The 25,999-nt window shown below is 42.7% G+C and overlaps 1 protein-coding gene and 1 non-coding gene across 4 annotated transcripts in view; one reads left to right on the top strand and one right to left on the bottom strand.

Annotated features, from left to right (window-relative positions):
- The window catches only part of AFG2A (AFG2 AAA ATPase homolog A), a 621,949-nt gene that overhangs the window by 12,847 nt on the left and 583,103 nt on the right, over window positions 1-25,999 (bottom strand). The window lies entirely within an intron of this gene.
- LOC141125052 (small nucleolar RNA SNORA35) lies at window positions 3,959-4,081 on the top strand. Its single transcript, XR_012241352.1, has one exon. It is a non-coding gene; the product is annotated as a small nucleolar RNA SNORA35 (small nucleolar RNA).

The following is a 25,999-nucleotide window of genomic DNA, read 5'->3' as shown; positions in this document are numbered from 1 at the left end:
GCCGCTGGGGGAGAAGCTTGTATCTCCCCCATGCGCCGATCACAGCTGACTTCCAGGTATCGGCGGAAGTATCGGGAGCATTTGCCTGAGTACAAGTACTTGGGCAAATGCTCGGTATTGGTGCCGTTACCGATACTAGTATCGGTATCGGGACAACCCTAGACAATATACAATATATATATATATATATATATATATATATATATATACACAGTGCCTTGCAAAAGTATTCACCCCCTTGGCATTTTTCGTGTTTTGTTGCCTCACAACCTGGAATTAACATGGATTGTTTGAGAATTTGCATTATTTAATTGACAGAACATGCACACAACTTTGAAGATTTTTTTATTTTTATTGTGAAGCAAACAACAAATAGGACAAAATAACAGAAAAAGTCAATGTGCATAACTATTTACCCCCCTAAAGTCAATACTTTGTAGTGCCACCTTTTGCGGCTATCACAGCTCCAAGTCGCTTTGGATAAGTCTCTATGAGCTTGCCACATCTTACCACTGGGATTTTTGCCCATTCCTCCTCGCAAAACTTGCTCCAGCTCCTTCAAGTTGGATGGTTTGCACTTGTGAACAGCAATCTTTAAGTCTGACCACAGATTTTCTATTGGATTGAGGTTTGGGCTTTGACTGGGCCATTCCAACACATTTACATGTTTCCCCTTAAACCACTCAAGTGTTGCTTTAGCAGTGTGTTTGGGGTCATTGTCCTGCTGGAAGGTGAACCTCCGTCCTAGCCTCAAATCACACACAGAGTGGTACATGTTTTGCTCAAGAATATCCCTGTATTTAGCACCATCCATCTTTCCCTCAACTCTGACCAGTTTCCCAGTCCCAACTGCTGAAAAACATCCCCATAGCATGATGCTGCCACCAACATGTTTCACTTTGGGGATGGTGTTCTTTGGGCGATGCGATGTGTTGGGTTTGCGCCAGAAATAGTGTTTTCTTTGATGGCCAAAAAGTTAAAATTTAGTCTCATCAGACCAGAGCACCTTCCTCCATACATTTTACATAGAGATGTAAAATTTCCGGAAATTTTGAAGCTCGGGGAAAAAAACTGTTTTTTTCGTTTTTTTGGGGGAAAAAAACGGGAAATTTTTGGAAAAATTTAAAAAAAATGCTACATTAGCACTTTTTTGGCTTTTTAAGATTGAAAGTCATCTTTGCAAAAAGACACTAATCTATGGTTGTGTGTGGGAGTGGGGGAAGAACCAGATTACTGGTAATTAAATTATTATTTACACAAAAGTTTATAAAGATAAACTAATGTAGCTAAATGATTCCGTTTTCTGGATTCAGAATCAGATAAATGTAAACGCTTACCTTTTTTAATTAAGTATATACTTTCAGGTCCTTTTTGTTGCTCTGTATTTTCTTCCAATGCTTTTGAGGCCTAGTGAAGAGGACAGAACAAACCAAACACACCCACATGCAAAAGCAAAACTGAAACCTTTTTCTTTTTACAATAGCAGCACAGCACCTCCTAAAGGAAGAAATGCATACTGTTCTTGCATTAAAGGGTTCAGTTTGTTACCTAGGACTTGCTTGTCCTCACAGTGCACAGAAGTTAGAATAATCTGATATCGTACATTTTTTTTTAGAAATGATTTGGAAAATATTTGAACACCCTGTCTTAATATATTTTATTCATCATGTTGAAATAAAATATTCCACAATTTTTTTTTCTTTTTTCAATTTTTCCAATTTTTGGGAAAAAAACAAAAGCCTTCAGGAAAAAAACGTTTTTTTTTCCCCGAATTTACCCGTTTTTTTTTCCAGGCCTTCACATCTCTACTCCCACATGCCTTTTCGCAAACTCAAAAGGTGCCATTTTGTTTTTTGCTCAAAGTAATGGCTTTCTTCTGGCCACTCTGCCATAAAACCCAACTCTATGGAGCGTATGGCTTATTGTCGTCCTATGTACAGATACTCCAGTCTCTGCTGTGGAACTCTGCAGTTCCTCCAGGGTTACCTTAGGTCTCTGTGCTGCCTCTCTGATTAATGCCCTCCTTGCCCGGTCCGTGAGTTTTGGTGTGCGGCCGTCTCTTGGCAGGTTTGCTGTTGTGCCATGTTCTTTACATTTGGTTATGATAGATTTGATGGTGCTCCTAGGGATCATCAAAGAATTGGATATTTTTTATAACCAACCCTGACTTGTACTTCTCAACAACATTGTCCCTTACTTGTTTGGAGAGTTCCTTGGTCTTCATGGCAGTGTTTGGTTAGTGGTGCCTTTTGCTTAGGTGTTGCAGCCTCTGGGGCCTTTCAAAAAGGTGTGTATATGTAATGGCAGATCATGTGACACTTAGATTGCACACAGGTGGACATCATTTCACTAATTATGTGACTTCTGAAGGTAAATGGTTGCACCAGAGCTTTTTATGGGCTTCATAACAAAGGGGGTGAATACATACGCACATGCCAATTATCAGTTTTTTATTTCTGAAAAATAGTTTTATGTATATATTTTTCTAATTTTACTTCACCAACTTAGACTATTGTGTTCTGATCCATCACATATAATTCAGATTAAAATAACATTGAACTAAAGGCTGTAATGTAACAAAATTGGTAAATAGCCAAGTGGGTTGAATACTTTTGCAAGTCACTGTATATACAACATTCCAGTATGGTTTTACAGTGAGTCCGATTAGTACAGATCAGACTAGGGTTCTCAGTCACCCTGTGCCTCTAATAGACACAGGGTGACTTAGACATAGAAGGTGCATGGGGAGCTGAAGCAAGGGTTTCCCAACCTCTCCAAGGGATTCTGGGTTCCACCAGCCCCCTGCTCAAAGTGACTCCCGTCACAGTATTAATCTGCCCAAAGCTAATATTTTATTATTGGGAAGACGCTAGAGGGTTGAAACACTATATGGCTTCGTATATATCCTGGGCCTTGCTCTGGTAAAATGTTTGCAGCCAGCATTCCATCTCCATCAAATTTCCACAACCATCAAAGAGGATATGTCACTCTGACAGCTGGAGTTTTCATTTATCTAATATAACAGAAAATGCAACAAGAAGAGTGAGGCCCTTATAGCAGCAGGAAAAGTAGGCTTAGAGGGAGGAGGGTGGTAAAGTCAGGAATTATGGCAGTTAGATTCCTAATGGTTCGGAAACCTAAAAGAGAAGTGAGAGATTTTAACAAAACTAGGTGGATGCAGCATCTCTCCGATGTTGCATCTGTCACCCGCCGCCTCTAGAACAAGAACTGAGCGATCAAAGACTGCTGATCACTCAGCTCTTGGTCTTCAATGTGCAGAGAGCTGGTCAGTCATTGGCTCTATGCTCTGCCCCTGCAGCACCCACTGGAGAACCCGGCTGTGGAGTGGGAGCGAGCAGCTGGCTCAGGCTCTCAGCAGGCCACTGAGAAGCTGAGCCAGCTGCCAGTCCAGGCATCTGGGTGAATCCTGACAGTAAAGTTGGGATCACTCAAGAACCTGGACTGGCTGAGTGACGTCACTCAACAGCAGACTTAAGCTCACTGTTGGCTGAATACGGGTCATAGGAGTGCAGAACTAAGTGCACGCTTGTGACCCATAGGAGAAGTAGGGCCAAAAGAGCTTTGGCCCTAATTTTCTTATAAATAAACAATTTAATTTATGCTCTGTCCGCTCACTGATATCAAGGTTGGTTAAATTGATAAAATGTTCACAATCTCCCAATCCATAATTTTTTTTGTGATTTAGCATAACCAAAATTATAGATACTATGAGGTTGATTTACTAAAACTGGAGAGTGCAAATCTGGTGCACCTGTGCATGGTAGCCAATCAGCTTCTAACTTCAGCTTAAGAAGTTAAGCTTTGACCAAAAAAAAAAACCTGGAAGCTGATTGGTTTTTATGCAGAGCTGCACCAGATTTTTCACGCTCCAGTTTTAGTAAATCAACATTTATGAATATTAGATGTTGAGTGACATATGTAAATTATCCATTAAAATATACAATAATCTCCTTGGTCTTCCTCTGACTCTGGGGTCTCATTCCGGTGCCAGAAAAATCCCCTTCTTGCAGAAAGGCCGGACTCTGCTGTGAGCTGACCCTTCCGATAGCTGGGAACACCTACTAATGGCTAAATGCCTCGACTTCCATTTTCTACACCCCCGTTTTGCCCCTATAAGGAGGAAGTAAACCCTGATTGGTTCATGCTGTAGAGACTGACATGGAGCCTGACATGCTGCACCCATCCATTGTGTCTCTCTAAACATCACACACCTATTGGGGGAGGGGGGGTTTCATTGTTGCGCTCGGCTCCATCGTGGTCAGCTAATGAAGTGATGTCCCAGATCTCTGATAGTGGTGTGTGCGCCTATATTTTCTTTTTTTTTTGGTCCATAATGACATTTCTGTAATTTACAAGAATTCTCAAAAGAAAAAAATATGAAAAAAAAAAAAATATACAATAATATGTGCATTGCTGTTAGTAGTAGTGATGTCATGTGAAATGTTATGTAGATAACACAATTTTTATTGATACAAGGGACATGATTGGGTAGAATGTAAAAGGCTGCATTATCATAAACCTTGGTTCAGCCAACCAATTGGCTGCCCTTTGTGATTATGAGTGCCAGGTGTAATAAGAAACAGGTGTTATATGGAAGTATAGCCACACACCCAGTGTAAAGAGTGTGAAACAGGTAGCGTGCCTCCAACATTTCAGAGTTACTGCATATTTGTAGCTTGCCCCAGCCTCACCATGTTGCAGCTTGTCATGTGTAGATATCATGCTGCCAAGGATATACCGTGAATGAAAATGAGGTGAGGAGTCTGAAATTCTTTTGAGTGATGAATATGAATGAAGAGACACAAGGGTGCTTTGTGAGCCAATTGTAAACACACTTTCTGTCTTCAAGTATTCTTATTCACACACTTATAAGCACTCCCAAGCCTACCCGAGAGTAACATCAGGCATACCTGCTAACTAAAATATTTGAACTACTTAAACTATTAATAAACGTAGCTATCTAACGACACATTTACTCCTAAATTACAATGGTGATTGCTATCTCTTATAGCTGAATGATTTGAAGAAGAACTCCAGAAAAAGCGAGAACTGGTGGATATAGCAGTCAGGTTTTGAGTTACACTTGTTACCCCTGTTACTGTCATCAAGAGATATGATTAAAATCCTCCTCTCTGCAGGCATGTTCCCAACGTGTAGCCTAATTTCAGCCACTCTGTAATGAACATACTGAAATTGTCAATCCATCAGACATTGACCTGAATTGTTGATGTCTGGCAAATTGCAGCGGTTTTGGTCAGTGGTCAACGACTCTGGAGAGCTAAAAGAGTTCTTAATGGCAGCCATGGAGGCAAATGCTATCCCCCCCACCCCAGATTAATTCATATGGCATTCTTAAACCACTTGGCTATTGCCCAGTTAGTTAAACTTTGATTTCCATGAGGTTTAATCAAAAATTTGCTATGGGACCATTCTGATTTGCAAGTTAGTGTGCATCTGTGCCCAGACTGTGGACATTAAACCTTTAGCACCAGTGCCTCCTGGCCCTTTAAGAGGTTTTAGATGCTGGGAGGTGGAGGCAGGGTCATGTGACCGTTGTGATTGGCTGTCACAGTGGTCACATGATTGGAAAGCTTCCAATTGCAAGTATGCATTGGGAGCTTACCTATCCCTGTCGGCTGCTGTGCTGGGAGCGTGCACGGAGCACACTCTAAACAAGGAAAGTAGTTTACACAGGGCTGCATATATGCGGGCACTCAGTGTTAAGGCCCATCCACCGAGAGGCCACATAAATGCATATTGCCAGCGCCAAACTGATTACATATGCTTAAGAAGTCACAAAAGAGCTTTACCAGTAACATGTTACTAACTGAGCAGCCCTTCCTTTGTGGGCCATTGGCAGCCCAGTCAAATAAAAAAGCTACATTAACCACTTCTAACCCAAGACAATTCTGGCATTCCTCTCCTACATGTAAAAATAATTTTTTTGCAAGAAAATTACTCCGAACCCCCAAACATTGTGTGTGTGTATATATATTTTATTTTATTTTAGCAGAGACCCTAGGAAATAAAATAGCGGCCATTGCAATTTCTTATGTCACACTGTATTTGCGCAGCAGTTTTTCAAACGCAATTTTTTGGGGGAAAAAAATACTTTCATGAATTAAAAAAAAAAAAAAAACACAATATTTACCCCAATTTTTTTGTATAACATGAAAGATGATGTCACGCCGAGTAAATAGATACCTAACATGGCATGCTTTAAAATTGCGCAAACTCGTGGAATGGTGCCAAACTTTGGTACTTAAAAATGTCCATAGGCGACGTCTTAAAATTTTTTTTTACAGGAAACCAGAGTTACAGAGGAGGTCTTTTGCTAGAATTATTGCTCTTGCTCGATGTTCGCAACAGTACCTCACATGTGTGGTTCTAATGCTGTTTACATATGCGGGTGCGACCTATGTATGTGTTCGCTTCTGCATGCGAGCTCGAGGGTATGGGGGCGCTTTAATTTTTAAAATGTTTTTATTGTTTATTTTATTTTTTACACTTTCCCTTTTTTAATCACTTTTATTCCTATTACAAGGAATGTAAACATCCCTTGTAATGGGACTAGGGCATGACAGGTCCTCTTTACGGAGAGATGTGGGGTCTATAAGTCCCCACTTCTCTCCTCAATGCTGGAAAGCATGAGATAAAAAAAAAAATAATCGATGTCAGGCTTTCAGATCACACGGGAGAGACCAGAGAAACAACGGAGAGAGGCGGAAAGGGGGTAAATGCCCCTTCCTGCCGCCTGTAAAAGCAATAAAGCGGATAAACAGCTGCTGTGATTGCATTTACATTGCAGAGAATTGCCTGCTGGAAAAAAAAAAGATATCTGGATGATGCCTGTAGCTGTAGATATCACCACTTAAAGTCCAGGATGTTATATGATGTCCACCTAAGGATGAGTGGTTTAAATAATACACATTATAATGTGCTTGGATTAAGATGCACAACAGGCCAGCTTGGTGTGAATGAACCCTTATGCCCTGTACACACGATCGGACTTTCTGCCAACAAAACCGTGGAATTTTGTTGGAAGGATGTTGGCTCAAACTTGTCTTGCATACACACGACCACACAAACAACAATTACAAATGTGGGAACGTGGTGACGTACGACGAGCCGAGAAAAAAGAAGTTCAATAGCCATTGCGGCTCCTTCTGCTTGATTCCGAGCATGCGTGAACTTTTGTGCGTTAGACTTGTGTACACATGATTGGAAATTCTGACAACAAAGTTTTGTTGGCGGAAAATATGAGAACCTGCTATCAAACATTTGATGGCGGAAAGTACGACAGCAAATGATCGATGGAGCATACACACGGTCGGACTTTCCGACAACAAGCTCACATCCAACATTTCTCATCGTAAAATCCGACCGTGGCGGCATTAGAGTTAAAGTGATTGTGAACTGTTTTGTTTAACTTTTACCGATATGTAAGCCTATAATAAGGCTTACCTATAGGTAGTGAAAATATCTCCTAAACGTGCGCCATTTAGGAGATATTTCACTTGTAGTGTGCCAATGTCGTCATCGCTGTGAAGAAATGGACCTCCATGCCGTTTCTTCCCCAGCGTGTGCCGTGCCTGACGGCTCCCGCTCATGTCGTCACGCGGCTCCAGCCAGTCACAGAGTTGGAGTCCACGGCCCCAGAAGGAAGAGGGGCAAAGATGGACGCGGCCTGCACAGGGGACAGCGCGGGCTTTGTTTACAGGTAAGTGTCACATAACGGGCTAGTATGCATTGCATACTAGCCCATTATGCTTTTAATTTGCAGGGTTTGCAGGGAGCAAAAGAGGAAGTAAAACCCACCAGGGTTTACTTCCTCTTTAAGGTTACAGGGAACCTGTGATTCTGTGGTTTGCGATTACAGGGCTGATTAGTGTGAGAACACCCCCAACACCAAGCGCTCCCAACACTGAGGGCCCACTTACACTTAACTGTTCTTACAAGTTAATGTGGTTGCTATACGGCATATCATTTCAATAAATGAGCTGCCAAAGCACCAGAAGAAAAAAAATAAAAAATCAGACATGGAGCATCTCTTCTTATACAGCACACCACAATGCATGATAGTGGGTTACTGCGTGTTGTGGTGCTTTACACTTACATTGAATGGCACTGGAACAGATAACTGTAAATGGGACCTGAAAGCGAAAGTATCAAAATAAATTTGGATTTGAGCCCTGGTTTACACTTGAATTTGAAATGGAAATTGACCATTCAAAATTGCATGACAAGTCACACCCCATTGCAGGCAATGGAACTGTTCAAATCGCAGCAACTTTGAAAAAGGTTCCTGCACTACTTTTGTGCGATTTCATTGTGACTTGCATTGACTTCTGTTAAATGAAGTCGCAATGAAATTGGAGATACAAATCACACTGATCTGCGGCTTTGAAATTGAGCTGAAGTAGCGTGATTTCAATGCCGTACTGATGTTGAACCAGGGCTGAATGCTCTTTACCCATTAACCACTTCAATACCGGGCCATAGTCAAATGATGTCCGCAGATGGGATGACGTCCTCGGCTTCTCACTGCTCCTGCGGCGATCGGGGATGAGGAGTGTCCTTCGGACACAGCCCATCCCATTTATTGGCTCTTTACCACGTGACCGGCTGTGTCCAATCACAGCCGGTCACAGAATGTCCACAAACCACGTTAACAAGATGTTACCGGGTTCTCCTCCTCACACACCGATCGTGTGTGAGAAAGAGATTGCGGTAACATTTCATAATAAAGAGGACCTGTCACCACCCATCAAAGTACCTGTCACAGTCCATATGAGTACCCGAGTACCTGTCACAGTCCATAAAAGTACCCAAGTACCTGTCACAGTCCATCTGAGTACCTGTCACAGTTCATCTGAGTATCGAGTACCCGAGTATCTGTCACAGTCCACCTGAGTACCTGTCACAGTTCATCTGAGTATCCGAGTACCTGTCACAGTTCATCTGAGTATCCGAGTACCTGTCACAGTTCATCTGAGTATCTGAGTACCTGTCACAGTCCATCTGAGTACCCGAGTACCTGTCACAGTCCATCTGAGTACCCAAATACCTGTCACAGTTCATCAGAGTACCTGAGCACCTGTTACAGCCCATCTGAGTACTTGTTACAGCCCATCTGAGTATCTGTCACAGTTCATCTGAGCACCTGTCACAGCCCATCTGAGTATCTGTCACAGTTCATCTGAGCACCTGTCACAGCCCATCTGAGTATCTGTCACCGCCCTTCAGAGTACCTGTTACCGCCCATCAGAGTACCAGTCACCAGGCCATCAGAGTACCCTAATACCAGTCACCAGGCCATCTGAGTACCTGTCAACAGCCCATCAGAGTAACTGAGTACCTGTCACCAGCCCATCAGAGTAACCGAGTACCTGTCACCAGCCCATCAGAGTACCCGAGTACCTATTTGCAGCCCATCAGAGTACCTATCTGCAGCCCATGCCTCACAGAATATATGCTGGGGTGTTTGCTTTCCAAAATTGGGTCATTTTGTGGGTAATTCCACTGTCCTGGTTGTCAGAGAGGTTACCTTGGTGAACATTGTGCTAGCCGCGCTGGTGTGCGCGCTCCTATTAGCACTGGTGTGCATGATCTGGTTGGCTCTGGTGTGTGTGCCGCTGTCCGGGTGTGCGCGCGTGTCCTTGTGGGCACTGGTTCGCATGTTCCTGTGGGCGCTGGTGTGCGTGCTGGTGTTCGGGCGCGTTGGCACACACACGTGCGCGGCGTTTGGCGCCAAATGGCCTATTTAGGTCTGCAGCACACTCTGCTCGGTGCTGCCTGGTGATCAGCTCTCTGTGTCCTTGCTCCTGTTACCCGTACCTGTGTTCCTGATCTTCTGATGACTTGGCTTGCTACTCGGATACCCCTGACTTCTGCCTGCACCTGACCTCAGCCTGTTTGACTCTGCTTCTGCCTGCTCCTCTGTACTACGCTGCCTGCCCATTGCTGAACCTAGCCTGTACCCGGACTTGCCTGCTCTGCTCAGCACCTGTTGCCTGTGTTCCTGTTTATCAACCTGCTGTGGAAGATCACCTACCTTCCAGCATCTGGATCCCTTCTACCAGGCTCTCATACCACTCCGTACTCCTGTCCTCTCTACCAGGGGCCGCGAGTCGGACATGTAAGGGAGACCACCCTCTGCCCAAGCGGACTCATCGGTCAGGTACGTAGAAGTCTGATACTGGTGCTCAAGGACCTTCAAAAGCGTGATAGATAGCAATGAAATGAGTGCAATTTATGCTCCGAGATGTGTAATTTATGCTTCTAGAACGTCTGAAGGTACTACTTCAATGTTGGGCCTCTGTATGTGGACTGGCTGTGTAAAAGTTTCCCACATGTGGTATCGCCATACTCAGGATGAGTAGCAGAATGTGTTTTGGGGTGTAATTTTTGCTATATACATGCTATGAGTTAGAAATATCTTAAAAATTGACAACTTTGTGTAAAAAAAAAAAATAGGTTTTAATTTTCTTTCCACATGTTCTGAAGACTTGTGTAAAAAAATTTACCGTTCAAAAGACTCATAATGCTTCATAGAATATATGTTGGGGTGTTTGTTTTCCAAAATGGGGTAATTTTGTGGGTAATTCCATTGTCCTGGCGCTCCAGGGCCTTCAAAAGTGTTATAGGTCGTTAGGAAATTAGAGGTGTAATTTATGCTCCTAGAACGCCTGACGGTGCTCCCTGCATGTCTGACCTCTGTATGTGGCCAGGCTGTGTAAAAGTCTCACACATGTGGTATCGCCATACAAAAATACGTTTTAATTTTCTTTCCACGTTTTACGAAGATTTGTGGAAAAAAATTAACTGTTCAAAAGACTCATTATGCCTTATAGAATAGACATTGGGTTGTTTGCATTCCAAAATGGGGTCATTTTGTGGGTAATTCCATTGTCCTGGTGCTCCAGGGCCTTCAAAAATGTAATAGGTCGCTAGGAAATTAGAGGTGTAATTTATCTTCCTAGAACCCCTTATGGTGCTCCCTGCACGTTGGACCTCTCTGTGTGGTCAGGCAGTGTAAAATTCACACACATGTGGTATCGCAATACTCGGGAGGAGTACCAGAATGTATTTTGGGGTGTAATTGAAAGTATGCATGTGCTGTGTGTGAGAAATAACTGGTTATTATGACAATTTTGTTGAAAAACAAAAAAATCTTCATTTTCCCAAGAATTGTGGGAAAAAAATACAACTTCAAAAAACTCACCATGCCTCTTACTAAATAACTTTGTCTGTCTACTTTTCAAAAAGGGGTCATTTTGGGGGTTATTTGTACTTTCCTGACATATCAGGGCCTTAGGAAATGAGGCCGTCAGTGCATCAGGTGTGATCAATTTTCAATGATTTGCACCATAGCTTGTAGACTCTATAACTTTCACAGAGACCAAATAATACACACTAATTTGGGTTATCTTTTACCAAAGAGATGTAGCAGTATAAATTTTGGCCCAAATTTATGGACAAAAATGACTTATTTGCAAAATTTTATCATAGAAACTTAAAAAAAAGTGTTTTGTTTTTTTTTTTTTTGATTCTTCGCTCTTTTTTCACTTATGTCGCAAAAAATAAAAAACCCAGTGGTGATTAAATACCACCAAAAGAAAGCTCTATTTGTATGAAAAAAAAAAAAAAATTTTGTTTAGGTACAGTGTTGCATGACTGAGTAATTGGCATTCAAAGTGTGTGAGCGCTGAAAGCTGAAAATTGGTCTGGGCAGGAAGGGTGTATAAATGCCCTGTATTGAAGTGGTTAACAGAAGGGCTGACGTATAAAACTATATATAAAAACAAAAAAAAAAACGTCGTAAATAGCAACAGATCAAGTGTTGGTCATTATCTGAACTGCAACATAAATTAGACGGCTGAATTCTGATTGGTTGCTGTATGAGTTCCATAAAGCGTTAAACTGTGGAATCTTGCAGAGAGCAAATGTTTTAATTTCACATTCAACAGGTGGGGAGGATTCAGGCCAGAGGTTCCTGCCGCTGGTTCCAACTTGCCCGGAAAATTTGTTTCCTCTTATAACATAAACCATTTTCTAAAAATGTACAAATTATAAGACATTTTATGTCTTTATTAGAAAGGTACTCTATGTACTGGGGAAAATTGCTCATTTCAAAGCAACACAGTGTACAAGGGAAGACACTATCCGAGCGCTTGATAAGGAATGGCACGTCAAGAGCTGGATGAAGGGCAGCATGGGAAAATAGGGCATGTCTGAATGTCTCCGGCTGCTGGCAGCCACTTGGCATATATTCTGATGGAACAAGTCACATACGACCTTGGACTAAATATGCGGCTTATGCAATGATTTACATTGAATTATATTTATGTAAGACTTATACACACGCTCATTTCAGACAGCGTGTGTATGTTGCATATTTAGTATTTACTTTGTCTAATAGGGAAATCTGTAAATATCTGTATAAACTGCATATTTTATGAAGCCATACACTTCTAGTCTTGGAACCAACTCAAGTCAAATGCATGAGACCTTGTTTACTCTGAGGAGTGATCCGCATTTGACAGGTGGTAAGGGAGCATTCTATCACCTCCTCACTGCCTTTTTGAATCTCTTAAACCCTGCATCAGCAGGCTGCAACCTTGTGCAACGATTGTGGGGTGCCCTACTCAGTTGACTTATCTGTGTTCAGTGGGCGGCAAAGCCTGCCGAATGTGATAGCTTAGATCATCACTATGTACACCCCCCCTCTGCTGCCTTCGCAGCTTAAGGGGAGCGGTTGGGGGTTGGTAAAAAACGCAGCTCCAATGTGCATTCTTACTGCCCCCCCAACCACATGTGTAAATTAAGCCTTGAGGCGGTTGTCCAGTCAGGGCAAAAAAATAAAATAAAAGTCAGCAGCTACAAATACTGTAGCTGCTGACTTTTAATATAAGGACACTTACCAGTCCAGGGATCCAGCTCCGTCCTCACGCAGGCTAGTTCTTCATTAGCTTTTGTGTTCCTGGCGCCAGCATCCTGAGGGCAGCCGGCTATGCAGCTTTCGGCTTCACAGCCGGCTGCCCAGTGTGCATGTGCGAGCTCCACTGCGCTCTGTGACTGGTCCTGCAGTCTTCTAGGACCTGTCATGTGTCCCAGAAGACTGCGGGGAGGGGAGAAGGACCAGGTACCAATCCCCCCCCCCCCCCAAAAAATGACATCCAAATATGGGAGAGGAGGGCCTAAAGCAGCACTTCCCCTTTTGGGTGGAGTTTCGCTTTGAGGTCCCTTTAACACTGGTGTGCATTTGCCACATTTTCCCAGGGTGATAAAAATGTATAAAAACTACTCCCCTTTAAATCCTATGTAACTGTTCACATCACTGCGCTACATGTGTGCCACATTTTTAAAAATCCTGCATGCTGCATCTTTGGTGCACTTTATTAAAAGTGCACCAAAAAGGCACCCTCTGTTGTCAGTCAACGGGAACACATCAAAACGACATCGTAAGTCCATTATATCTGCGTTTTTGGTATGTCTTTTGAAGTAACATGGCTATGTTTCACAATTGCATTCTGGGAGTCAAGAAACCAGAAAACGTACCAAAGAAGTATTAAAGGCATATTAAAAACATGATGTGCGTTTTTGAAAACTACATACTGCGTTTTTAAAGTGCACCCGTGTAAAAGGGCCCTAATGAACATCTTTGAATAATAGGGTGCCTTGGGTTTGATAAAAAAAAACACCATTGCTCAAGGTCCAAGGGGGGCAACCCCAGACACTATGCAACCTGGGCACACTTTATTAATACACAGTGCAAAGCTTATTATGAAAGTGGCCCTATCACCACCGGGTCATTTTACCATGTAAAAGAGGGAATGCAATTACCCTACGTTCACACTTATGCGTTCTTAGTGCTTTTGCAGAAACGCACTACAGTCCATTTAACCATTTTGGTTATGCATTTTGCGGCCTGTGCGTTTTTGGAAAGGGTCGGGGACTTTTTCCCGCAATTTGCAGCTAAAAGACTTCAAAGGAGCTGCACCAGAAATGCAAGTGGTGCATTTTTGATGCGATTTTTGATGTGTTTTGCTGGTCTTATTTTACCACTGTATATAGCTGGTTGCTAAGTAGGGGGCCGGGAAGCCGGCCGCCGCGTCCTTAACAACCAGTGAGTCATCAGCTGTCAGTGGGGTTCCCCTCTGAAAGCTGAATGTAAAAAAAAAATAAAAAATTTACCGGCAAAAAAATTCACAAATTTTTTTGCCGGCATTTTTTTTTTTTTTTTAACATTTAGCTTTCAGCGCGGAATCCCGCTGACAGCTGATGACTCATCGGCTGCTAAGAACGTGGCGGCTTCCCGGCCCCCTCCTTAGCAACCAGCTATATACAATGTGTTTTACAGTGTGTTTAAAGAATAAAAACAAAAAACTTAAAATTCATGAAAACTGCATGCAAAAACGCATTATAAAATGCTGGATTAAAAATGCAAAATGCACTGAAAAATGTGCCTGAAAAACACATTAAGCGCAGCCACATAGATGTGAACCTAGACTTAGTGTTTGTTGAACCTCTGTCACTTTGCTTCTTTCAGACCTTGGCAAGCATTTGGTTGGATGTGTTAAATGTCTGTAACTCCCTTACATGGACAAACTGTGGTTTCTTGTAGTGAATCACAGTAAGGGAAAAAAGTATTTGATCCCCTGCTGATTTTTCTACGTTTGCCCACTGACAAAGAAATGATCAGTCTATATATTTAATGGAAGGTTTATTTTAACAGTGAGAGACAGAATAACAACAAAAATATCCAGAAAAACGCATTTCAAAAAAGTTATAAATTGATTTGCATTTTAATGAGTGAAATAAGTATTTGATTCCCTATCAATCGCCAAGATTTCTGGCTCCCAGGTGTCTTCTATACAGGTAACAAGCTGAGATTAGGAGCACTCTCTTAAAGGGAATGCTCCTAATCTCAGCTTGTTACCTGTATAAAAGACACCTGTCTACAGAAGCAATCAATCATTTAGATTCCAATCTCTCCACCATGGCCAAGACCAAAGAGCTGTCCAAGGATGTCAGGGACAAAATTGTAGACCTATACAACGCTGGAATGGGCTACAAGACCATCGCCAAGCAGCTTGGTGAGAGTGTGACAACAGCTGGTGTGATTATTTGCAATTGGAAGAAACACAAAATAACTGTCAATCTCCCTCGGTCTGGGGCTCCATGCAAAATCTCACCTTGTGGAGTTTCAGTGATCATGAGAATGGTGAGGAATCAATCCAGAACTACACGGGAGAATCTTGTCAATGATCTCAAGGCAGCTGGGACCACAGTCACCATGAAAACAATTGGTAACACACTACAGGACTGAAACCTGCAGTGCCTGCAAGGTTCCCCCTGCTCAAGAAAGCACATGTACAGGTCAGTCTGAAGTTTGCTAATGAACATCTGAATGATTCAGAGGAGAACTGGATGAAAGTGTTGTGGTCAGATGAGACCAAAATCAAGCTCTTTGGCATCAACTCAAATCGCCGAGGAATGCTGCCTATGACCCCAAGAACACCATCCCCACCGTCAAACATTCAGGTGGAAACATTATGCTTTGGGGTTGTTTTTCTGCTAAGGGGACAGGACAAGTTCACTGCATCAAAGGGACGATGGACAGGGCCCTGTAGTGTCAAATCTTGGGTGAGAACTTCCCTGCTTCAGCCAGGGCATTGAAAATGGGTCGTGGATGGGTTTTCTAGCATGACAATGACCCAAAACACACAGCCAAGGCAACAAAGGAGTGGCTCTAGAAGAAGCGTGTGAAGGTCCTGGAGTGGCCTAGCCAGTCTCCAGAGCTTAGTCCCATAGAAAATATGTGGAGGGAGCTGAAGGTTTGAGTTACCAAATAACAGCCTCAAAACCTTAATGACTTGGAGAGGATCTGCAAAGAGGAGTGTGACAAAATCCCCCCTGAGATGTGTGCAAACCTGGTGGCCAACTACAAGCCTGACCTCTGTGATTGCCAAGTACTAAGTCATGATTTGCGAAGTGGTCAAATACTTATTTCACTCATTAAAATGCAAATCAATTTATAACTTGTTAGTTGTTATTCTGTCTCTCACTGTTAAAATATACCTACCATTAAATTATAGACTGACAATTTCTTTGTCAGTGGGCAAATGTACAAAATCAGCAGGGGATCAGATATTTTTTTCCCTCACTGTATGATCCAGGGGAAGAACAGGTATTTTACAAGTCAGTCAAGAAACAAGCTGCAGGAAAGGTAAGTATATTCCATTTTACATGGTGTTCATTAAGTAAAAGTAGGAAAACAATGTAATATAATACAGCTTACCAGTCCTATAATCTACTGGCTGCATTATTTTTCAGGATTTTTCCCTTTTTTTTTACCTGGTGATCCTGCCAGTAATATATATTCTATCCTAGGTTGACACAATCATGCATTGTACACTATCTATGGAGAAGCAGCACTGCCACCCCTAAGACAGGAATTGTGTTAGGACTATAGAACACCTTCTTCCCTCTCGTACCATTGGAGAGAGGTGTTCTGTAGTTCACATACAGTAGGTGAACTGGGCAGGAGTGATACCACTACTTGAGACTTACACAGCTCCCTGGATTTATCAATGGATCAACATGTATTTTTTTGTCCTTATTGAACAGATATAAAAATGCTTTCAAATGGAGTAAATAGGAGAAGTGTATTGTTAAGATTTACATACACTTTAAGACACAGCTAGGGAACTAGAATTATTAGAAGGAGGTAAGCAATGACAGCCCACATCAAACCCTTCACAAGAGAAAAAGTAGATTTTAAAATAAAATATACATTGTTGCTTCTTGGTGCTGTTGATCTCCTGCAGTCATTTTGCAGCCACTTTTTGTCTACAAGCATGCACTCTAGAGATAATTAAATAGCTTTTCTCAGGTCAGGATTTTTTTATGGTGATAAAAGCTGACCATGTCTGCATAACGTGTGTTGAAATGACTGCTTGTAGTCTCCATTGCAATGTTAATCTCCATGACAGATTGACAATAGCCGAGCATAATAGGGAGAAAGTGACAGACCATAACAGGAAGTGCCTGAACGAGAACCTTCATGGCAGGATCGCAGGTATTATTTTAATAAAATATATATTGGGGCCCTTCAACCCCAAATCCAATTGCTGTCCACATATTGCAGACTTCACCTCCATAACATCTCCATAATATGCCCCTTTTTAAGCATTGAAACCACTAAGCAGCTTATTTACTCCCTCGTTATCTCTCACCTTGACTATTGTGACTCTCGCCTCGTTGGCCTACCTTTCTGCAGGCTATCCCCTCTTCAGTCTGTCATGAATACTGCTGCCAGACTCATTCACCTTACAGACTGTTCATTGTCCACCACCCCTGTCTGCCAATCCCTCCACTGGCTTCCCATTGCCCAACAAATTAAAAACACTAACAATAACATACAAAGCCATTTACAACTTTGAGCTGCAATACCAATTCCTGTCTCCAACTATCATCCAAACTGTTCTCTCCGCTCCTCCCTTGGTCTCTAATTCCCTTGTCACCTTCTCTATTGCTTGTCTCCAGGGCTTCTCCAAAGCCTCTCTCATCCTCTGGAACCCACTACCCCAACCTGTCCAGTTATCTCCTACTCTGTCTACTTTTAGGTGATCCCTGAAGACTCATCTGAAGACCTATCCTGCCTTCAGCTAATAATCAAATATTTTATTTCTCCCATCAGTTCAGCTCCCAGGAGCAGGGCCCTCCAGACCCTCTTTTATTGAGTTTCACTGTTGCTGTATTGTCTCCCTTTACATTGTAAAGCACTGCGGAAACTGTTGTCCTGTATAATAACAATAAAACCTGCATAATTAAAAATAATTTCTTTTGAAATAACATTAACCACTTAAGGACTGCCTCACGTATATACACTGCGGCAGGGTGGCCCTTAAGCACGAAATCACGTACCTCTACGTGATTTTTTTTTTCTTCGGCTCTGGGGCACATGCACTGTGATTGGATGCAGCGGGATCCAATCAGCGGGTCCGGCGATCGTTCCAAGAGAGGCAGAACAGTGGTCTACCTATGTAAACAAGGCAGATCACCGTTCTGCTAGTAAGGAAGACAGATCTTGTGTCCCTGCTAAGCAGGAACATGGATCTCTGTTTTCCTACAGTTAAACCATCCCCCACACAGTAAGAAAGCACTTCCAGGGAACACATTTAACCCTTTGATCACCCCTGATATTAACCCCTTCCCTGCCAGTGTCATTGCTGTATTTGTTTCACTGGACCCAAAGTGTCAGTTAGGTGTCAGATTTGTCCGCAATGTCGCAGTCCCGTTAAAAACCGCTGATCGCCGCCAGTACTAGTAAAAAAAAAAAAAAAGTCCATAAATCTATCCCATAGTTTGTAGATGCTATAACTTTTGCACCAACCAATCAATATACGCTTATCAGGATTTTTTTTTACCAAAAACATGTAGCAGAATACATATTGGCCTAAACTGATAAAGAATTTCGATTTAAAAAAAAAACATTTATTGGATATGTTTTATAGCAGAGAGTAAAAAATATATATTTTTTTCAAAATTGTCTGTCTGTTTTTGTTTATATATCGCAAACAATAAAAAATGCAGAGGTGATCAAATACCATCAAAAGAAAGCTCTATTTGTGGGAAAAAAAGAACATCAATTTTATTTGTGTACAGTGCGGCATGACCGCAAAAATGTCAGTTAAAATAACACAGTGCATCACTGCAAAAAATGGCCTGGTCAGGAGGGGGTGAACCTTCCGGAGCTGAAGTCGTTAAAGTAGAAGTACAGTAAGTGATCTGGGGCACTTACCTACTACCGTGCCCTTCTCCAGCAATGACAGCCCCAGGCTCCTGTCCCCACTCCATCTAACGCTATCTCAGCTAACATCTTTTCAGGTTCCCCTGAAGCTCCTTTTTGAGCTATTAGTCTGCCACCGATGATGAAACAAAAGATTTGCACTGTCCCTGGCAGCGGATCTGTGCCGAAGATGAGCCAGGATGTACATTGCATGGTTCATGTGCCGTACAGTGTACACAAAAAAAACCCCAAAACACTAGAACCAAGGGGAAAAGCTTTTTGTTTAAAAAAATAAAAAATAATTTGGGAAACTTTAATTCTGTTTTAAAGTGTTAAAACGTATATGATATTTGACTTGTTGGGTTTATATTTACTTTAACTAACGAAGCCCAGGAGACTTTAATCAAAAAAGGAAAGAGACATTTTGGAAGGGATATTTCCAAACCTGTAGCGTGTGTGAACTTTGTCATTGGTTAATATACATCAGTGTACGTCACCAGTCATCCGTGATCTCTGCAGTGTAATATTATATAAACCCAAAGGTAGCCATTGCTCTAGGTAAATTGTCGAAAGGTTATGAACCATGAGCTTACCGTGAGAGATTGCTCAGCCCTGATTAAATACAATACACATCTTTACTGTTCTCTCTTGATGTTTATCCATACATGTGACAGACAAGCCAACTGGGAGCTTTTCCTATGTAAGCAACCTTGATTTCAGAAACAGGACAGAGCATAAATCAAGTGAGTTTTTCAAGCCTCTGGTTGCAGCAGCACATGCCATGAAAATCCATCCTATTTTTAGATGCAAAGCTGAAGGGGAAGATTGCCATTTAGGGGAATGCGCCATGGAATTGTGAAAGGAAGTAACATCTGCATGTAAAAAGGCAGCAAACAAATGTCAGCCTATACAGAAACAAACCAGAGAGGAAATGGAGCTGCAAACTTTGCATAAACATCCAATATGCTTTGCTTGAGCAGCATAATAAATGGATTATGTGAGTGAATGAAGCTGATGCTGAACAATTAATGACTAAAAAAATGTCCGTGTATACAAGAGCGCTATTAACATAGCTGTAGCAAACATAATCCAATAGATTATGCTTTAGATTGTACAAAGTGCTAGTGCAGTGTTTCCTTTTTCTGAGAGCCTCTAAAGTGCTCCAGCTGGCAGATGGTTTAATGCTGCAAGAGCTGGGTCTAGCAGGCACCACATTAACAGCAAGTGATGTTTTGTTTTCCTCTTATCCCTTTTTTTTTCAGAGGGTAATGCTGAAAGCAGGATGTACTTTAAAAAAAATAAAAATCTGAAAACTGAAACTGCTGCTACACCGTGACACTTGCCTTTCACACTATAATGAGCATGAGTGAGTAGAAAATGTCATGAAATGTCATTATGCCTATAAGTCAGAAATATAAACGTCAGTATGTTTGGGGTATAGTATACAGTGTCAGTATTACTGTTTTCACAGTTAGGGCTTTCTATGGACATCTGCATGCTGTGCGTTTCCAATCTACAATGCATTTTTCCAATTTTTAAAGCTTATACCATTTGTCTTTCTACATAAAAATTACCACACTACCATTTTGTCAATGAAATCCTAAATAGAGTCAAAACTTTTTTTTAAACAAAACAGCACAAGCGACATTACTTAGGTGACCATACACAGTGCAAATTTCTTTCCTGCAACCACAGACAGTGCTGACAGGGGAATCAACAATTGCTGATTTCATAGAAGACCGTGATTACCACTAGCGACTATAGCAACTGTTAGAGATAATCATGAGAGAGTATGGCAGGCTGGTTGTACCCAAGTTAATTGATCGATCAACTTTGTATATTCAGCCTGCCCATTAATGGTTCGAATCTTGGGCGGTTCCTGATGAACCGAGCGAGATTTGAACCGTGTATGGCCGGCCATACAACTGCGGTGCCCAGGGAAGGTGCGAAACTTATGCTGGCCATACACTATACGAAAAATCGGCCGAAAAATCGTTCGTATGGACACTTCGTTCGTTTTTCGGCAAGTTAGTGGGTACAAATCGATAATCGTTTGTGACGTTTTTGTGGAAAAAAAACGAACGGCATGTTTGGAAAATTTCTGCCGAACGTACGATAAATTGCAAGGTTAATGTGTTTCCCGTCCGAACTGCCTGCACTAGGTATATGTAAAAAAACGAACACAAAATTATTTATTCATGTCCACTGAACAGATTATCGGACATTATATGATGGCACGATCGTTTGCGGTCACGGTCGAACGTTCGTTTTTCGAAAATGGGTTCGGCCGATTTTCTGTATAGTGTATGGCCAGCATTAGTCTGCATGCTCATCAAATCACGATTTGACAACACCAGCTGTGTGAATCAAAGCCTTATCATCTTGGTTAAGGGCGTTGTCTTTGTGAAAACAATGTCTGTATCTTGGGGTGCACATGGTCAACAAAAATTTGTACATAGTCACTGGCAGTGACTCTACCTTTCAAGGTGATGATCGGGCCTGCAGAATACCAAGATATGGCTGCCCAAACCATGATTGTGCCACTACCATGCTTTACTGGTGGCACAAGACAGTCCTGGTCCTAAGCTTTGGACGGTGTTCACCACATGTAAACACGTCCGGTAGTTGGGAGCAGTGTGAAGCTTGATTCATCGGACCATATTGCAGTATTCCATTGATTGATAGTCCACGATTTATGGCTGTTGCACCACTCTCTCCTCTGAGTATTAATATTGGTCACTAGTGGTTTAGAAATTGCAGCTTGCTCATGAATATTTTGCTTATGGAGTTCAAAAGAATGTGAGGAAAGGGGGATAGCCTGTTTTAAGGCTCCCCTTTCCCTCATGGGATGGTAACAGTAGGAGTTTTTTAAGCTTCCCATTGATTGATTTTAGTGGGGGGTTTTGTCAGCTGATTGGGAATGTTCTGGAAGTTCTGAGGGGTCCTCTACAATGGGTCATTTAGTGTCACCTGACCCCCCAGAACATTCCAGAAATTTCCAGGACCCCTATTTAAGTAGGAGGCTGAGGGGGTCTTTGCCAGTTGCCAGAGGCATATTTGAAGAAGGCCCCACTGATTTTGTTTACAGTTTTGAAGTATTTATTGATTAACCCCTTCGCGCCGACCACCTCCCCTGCTGGCAAAACACAATAGAGCTGCGGGATGGATTCCCCCTTTGACACACATAATGTATGGCCTGCTTTAGAGGGACTGTACAAGTAATTATAGACACTCTGGTGATGTCAGGGGCTGCACATCAGTCTCCCTATATCTAGGGAGTTAATCATCACCAATTTAAAGCATAGTAAAACATACAAACAGTATAAACTGTCAATCCTCTTGAAATTTTAAAGAAAATAGAGAATATATATATTTTTTAGTCTATCCCAAGCATATCCATAAATATAGTAGATCCTCTTGTCTGTGCACAGAAAAAAATGCAGTGCCTGGAATGGACATTGTGTTGTAGGCTACATTACATATAGTTCTGGGCCAGGTTTCTAATAAGGGTGTCCCTCTGGTGCTAATAAAGATATTTATTCAGCAAGACATTTGTCTAGCTACAGACCACTGAAGTATTCTCTGGAGCAAGTTTTCTTGTTTCCTGAAAGGGTGCGGAGAAGGAATCCAGTTCCTAATGGACACATTACTCAAAGAGCAGTGCCAAACACTGTAAGATCACCGCTCCAGAGTTAATTTTTAATTTCCTGACCTAGTTGCAATGCTCAAACAATCTTGGCTCTTTTTCACAACATATGTGGACCTCACTGCAGGAATGAATGCAGAGTCAGCCCAATAGGGAACTAGCAGCACAGCTCAACAATCTGTAAAATGAGACTCTGAGCAGAGTTCCTGTGCTGCACCAAGCAATGAATAGAGACGCTGCATACTGCTAAAACCCAGAAATGTTAAACAGGTGTTTCCAAACTTGTTTATATCTCTCCCACTCAGATTCCAGGTCAGATTCATAGCCATTCAAGTCAGCAGGCAAAATGTATTACTACTATTACCGCACTAGTTGACTTACCCAAAACTGTACCCAAGTGTGGTTTACATTCATTCCTGTGCTGGGTGCTTTTCAGTCTATGTGTACCATTGGAACAGCTGGGCACATTCACAGACATGCCCACTGCAGCTAGACTTTCACCTGTCACGTTTATAAATTCATGGAAGCATTTGGGAACACATATGCTTTTCTTCACTACCCTCCTATGTCAGCTGTGCTCTCTTGCAGAGCCTTTAAGAGGAAAGTAGCCATATACTGAGCACATTGGGGGTTATTTACTAAAGGCAAATCCACTTTGCACTGCTGGTGCTGGCTGTCAGAACTAATGGCTGGCACTGCAGATTTCTCAATTGTACTGTTATATATCAGTGTATGGCCTGCTAAACTTTATTGAAGTAAACACACAAGCAGCATTTAGTAGGAGTATTCATTAGTGGCAGTGTATGAATGTCTCTCAGTACAGGTTTTCTTTAATTTCATCCTCATTTTAGTTGTCCCTATATTTGACCACGGCATTAAAGGACTCTGTAAATATACAGTATTTGCATTATCTAATTCAGTGGTCTCCAAACTGCAGCCCGGATGTGGCCCTTTGTTTGCCTCTACCTAGCCCTTGGGGCACTATTTCACCAACCGACACCATTAATGGGGCACTATTCTTTCATTGATACCATCAATGGGGCACTATTTCTCCCATTAAAACCAATGTTGGGACACTGATGCTGGAGCATTTTCTACTCCCACTGGCAACAGCCTGCCCCTCATAAAGAATGAAGGACAGTAAACTGGTTCTTTGCTTAGAAAGTTTGGAGACCCATGGTCTAATTCATAAGTTTCAGGATAAATTCCTGTGTAAATTGTACATAATTTTACATGTAATTCAACTAATGGACTTATTTCAGTCATAGATGTGATTATCACTGAAAACACTTATAAACTGATATTTTGGGGTGTGGTCTCAGCATGGAAGCCTGAAAACGTGTCTTCCCTGAGCTCCTGGTCCGCGGCTCTCCAGCTGCTTACCTATTCAAATTTACCGCATATTCTCCGCACGTCACCCTGTAAGACAGGGAAGTGGCATTGCAAGTACTGGATCTTGCTGCCTCCATTGAAAGGTTCCTAATCCCGGTACAGCCGGCCGCATCCACCCCAGACCCGGCCAAGATGGCACTGACACCTGCCACGAGGACGGAGCTCAGCCTGTCTGCAGCTGATGGCGGGGGAGAGAGGTAATGATATGCCTTTGTTTTTTCCTCCAAGCGATCTCTTTCTTTGCCTACCCCGCTCACTCTCCCTCACATCTCTCTGCAGCCCCGGGGAGGAGATTGGCAGCTCACCGCTCCACACAGTGGCCAGGCACAGGGCTCCATTGTGCAGTATCAGATCCCTGTATCAGGCATGCCACTGACCTCAGCAGCGCAAATGACATCCACAATGAGATTTATATACTTATATAATTTGCCCTCACAGGAGTCCCATTCTGCATTTCTCACTCACCAGACCCTGTGGGCCCTTTTGCAGAAATTACCCACCAGAGAGGACTTTGACTCACTAGCCTCCCGTGTAGAGGCGGCACCCCGCAGAGAGCCCATGGGGCTTAAACAGGAGGTAGCAGAGGTGAGCACTCGAGTCTCCTCATTGGAAACTGACACTGCCACCCTCCATCAAGAAGTCTCCAGTTTACAATTGGCACACGACAAGGTGTCAGACCAAGTTGCACAGCTGCATCTGCTTCTGGACGATTTGGAAAATCGCAGTTGCAGACGCAACATCAGAATTCGTGGCCAGAAGCCACTCGACAGACAGACCTCAAAACAATGGTAACTGCCATATTTAACAAGTACTTGGAGTGCCCCCCTGAGACCACCATCGCTATTGACAGAGTCCACAGGACCTTAGGACCCAGGAGTCCCGCCGAAGACAGACCCAGAGATGTCCTCTGCTACCTGCACAATTACTTTGTAAAGGAGGACATCCTCCAATGGGCTTGGCACAGGAGGCCCATGGACTTTGATGGTGCACAGGTCCTTCTTTTAACGGATGTAACCCAGAGGACCCTCCTGATGCGCCAATGTATGAAGTCCATGCTGGAGAAGTTCAGTGAACTGGGGATCACCTATAAGTGGGGCTATCCTTTTCATCTGCTTGCATGTAGGGGAGGCCGATCGTACACTCTTCGGCATCCCTCGGATCTTCCAAACTTCTTCAGTTCGCTTGAGATGCCTCCAGTGCCTCACCCTAATTCCTCTTACCAACGAGAATTAGCAATCCCACTGCGATTCCAACTGGCAGACCTCAGGGGTCCCAGCGAAATCGTCGGTCTCAGCGCAGAAGACCACAAGCTCCTAAGGACAATGAAATCTAATCCCTGTCAGGAACTGCATCTTAGTAATTGTTCACACTTGATATCATGAGACTCCCTCCGAATGTATATTTTAAAGAACCTCATCCTATCCCTGCTATCTCATCTAATAAATGGCTCATGGGATGTGGGATACTCGTCTGAAACAATAACTGGTTCTCTTTGGTTACCCTCCTCAGGTCCTCTATCTACGGTCGACTTGTGAGGAGGTTCTGCAGTGTCTTGTGTACCTGGTTGTCTCACCAAGTACGAGAGGGCGCAATATTGACTGTCCCGTATTGAGGTTAACACCAGGAAAAGGTGGTCCCGGCTGGGCCTTTGGGAACAGACATGGGTTGGAGCACCTCCTAGGGTCCTCTAGCTACTTTTTCATTGCATGACACCCAGGTTTGACCCGCTAGCGGTTAAGTAATAGAACACTTGTGTTATGGCGCTCTCTCTCTGGGGTTCATAGCTACATTACAGGATTGGGGAGTTGTCAAGAGCACGTACCCTTGCTATTATAGTTAGGAAGACACAAAGTGCTTCTGGTGCCCCTCTGTCCCTGTCTTCTGTCGAGGTGTTGTTTAAATGTTTATCTTGCTTCATAATATACTGTTTTGATTATCTGTTCGGTGGTGTGTGTTCTGCTGCATCTGATCCCATTTCATTATCGGTCTGGGGGTATCCCGACTCTTCCATCTGTGAATCCCCTCCATTTTGGGTTTTTGTTTTTTTCCAAGGCACCGGGCAACGAAGACAGCTGGTGGGTGCAGCGGTGCACACGCTTCCTGATTTGGGCCACCCCTGCGTTGCCACGGATCACTTGGCAGTA

The sequence above is a fragment of the Aquarana catesbeiana genome, linkage group LG01 (assembly GCF_042186555.1).
Source record: "Aquarana catesbeiana isolate 2022-GZ linkage group LG01, ASM4218655v1, whole genome shotgun sequence".
NCBI classification, from domain to species: domain Eukaryota; kingdom Metazoa; phylum Chordata; class Amphibia; order Anura; family Ranidae; genus Aquarana; species Aquarana catesbeiana.
Note: the sequence above shows the minus strand (reverse complement) of the source record. Positions and strands in the feature narration are given on the sequence as shown.